Source organism: Poecilia formosa, unplaced genomic scaffold (assembly GCF_000485575.1).
Source record: "Poecilia formosa unplaced genomic scaffold, Poecilia_formosa-5.1.2 Scaffold653, whole genome shotgun sequence".
Lineage (NCBI taxonomy): Eukaryota > Metazoa > Chordata > Actinopteri > Cyprinodontiformes > Poeciliidae > Poecilia > Poecilia formosa.
The window spans coordinates 118,064-119,717 of record NW_006800592.1 but is presented as its reverse complement, the minus strand read 5'-3'; the positions used below and the strand labels follow the sequence as shown (position 1 = coordinate 119,717).

At 35.4% G+C, this 1,654-nt stretch overlaps 1 protein-coding gene and 1 long non-coding RNA gene across 2 annotated transcripts in view; one reads left to right on the top strand and one right to left on the bottom strand.

The window, feature by feature from the left end:
• Window positions 1-1,654, top strand: part of LOC103130619 (zinc finger protein OZF-like) — an 11,111-nt gene that overhangs the window by 2,268 nt on the left and 7,189 nt on the right. The window lies entirely within an intron of this gene.
• LOC107834530 (uncharacterized) overlaps window positions 9-1,654 on the bottom strand; it is a 7,722-nt gene continuing 6,076 nt past the window's right edge. Inside the window, exon 3 of the long non-coding RNA XR_001660318.1 lies at window positions 9-324. This is a non-coding gene — a long non-coding RNA (uncharacterized LOC107834530). The remainder of the gene's footprint in view (window positions 325-1,654) is intronic.

Sequence of the window (1,654 nt, the reverse complement as noted above, 5' to 3'; positions counted from 1 at the left end):
GTCACAAGAAAAATCATACAGGTGAGAGGCCTTTTTTATGCCAATGATGCGGAAAAAGTTTTTCTCAAATAAGTAATTTAAATCGTCACAAGAAAAATCATACAGGTGAGAGGCCTTTTTCATGCCAATCATGTGGGAAAACTTTCTCTGACATTAGTGATTTAAATCGGGAGAGGCCTTTTTCATGCCAATCATGTGGGAAAACTTTCTCTGACATTAGTGATTTAAATCGGGAGAGGCCTTTTTCATGCCAATCATGCGGAAGAAGTTTCTCTCAATTTAGTTATCTAAATTACCATAAGAATATTCATACAGGTGAGAGACCTTTTTCATGCCAGTCATGCGGAAAGAAATTCTCTCGTCTTCGTCACTTAAATCATCACAAGAAAAGTCATACATTTGAGAAGGGTTTCCACGAGAAACAAATCAATCAGCAGTAAATAAAAATGAGCTTATTAATAAAATGATGGATATAAAATTGCTTCTTTGTTCTCATCATCTCTCTTTCTACAAAGAGACTTGACAAAAAGTTTCACTCCTGTGCCTCGTGTTGTTCCCTCCCCTCTCATTTTCTTGGTAACTGCTAAGCACACTTGGAGCTAAAAGCATCAATTTATAAAGAGACACACTTTCATTTGTCTTGTTCTCTTTTCGTTTTTTCTATTTGACAATGTGACTGTTATTTTCTTGACTCTATAGTTCAACTCTCACAGTTGTTGTAGTCTTTGGCTGAGATAATCTCATCCCTCCAGTTGTTTGCCTATATGCACAGTTTGAGCAGTAATGAATAGATCTCCATTTTAGGGCAGCCTTTTCAATATTTTATTGGACCCACTTCCTTTTGAACATTAAGACATCTGCTTTATTAAAGAAAATTATCTCCTTTCTTTTTTTTCTTTGCTGTTGCTGAACACTGTTAAATTCAAATTCAATTAAATGCACATCCACATGGCTGTTCAGTAAATATGGATCTTTACTTTTTGATCTGGGAATGGTAACTTTTAATCTTTTACTCCTAAAAACATTACAAAAATGATATGATTGACAGAGGCCCTCATTTTTTTCTACTTGTATAAAAATTAACGCCCGTTAGTCAAGGGCCTTTGGGATTAACATAACTTTTCCTTCCTGTGTGTAAGCTCATGTTTTGGCACTGAAATTTAGCATGTGTGCAGCTGAGGTGAAAGTGTTCCTTTTTGGAACTTATTGCACCACGTTTTATATTGCTCACCTGTGGTGTAACTACAGTTTATAATGAAGAAACTACAAGTCGTCAATCAAGACACTTTCCGAATTCTCTTCAGATTTCCACGATGAACAGATTCAAGTCAAATGTTTGTCATGAGTAACATGCTAACTTTTCATGCTTTGCTGAGGAATGTTATGTATAAATTTATGTGCCGCTTGGACGTATCAAACAACTTCACAATAAAAGCTCTGACAACTGCAACACATATTTTGGCTTTAAAAAAAACCTATTAGAATTACCTGATTTGATCATTTATTTTCTATATGATTTGGACTACTTTTTGTCTCAAATTAAAGACTCATGAATTAATACGACGTTATTTTTATCCCCCTGTTTACGCCCTGTCCACACTCCTGTTCAATCGGGGGCGGTAATTCACCAATTTCGTTGTCTACCGTCAAAAAA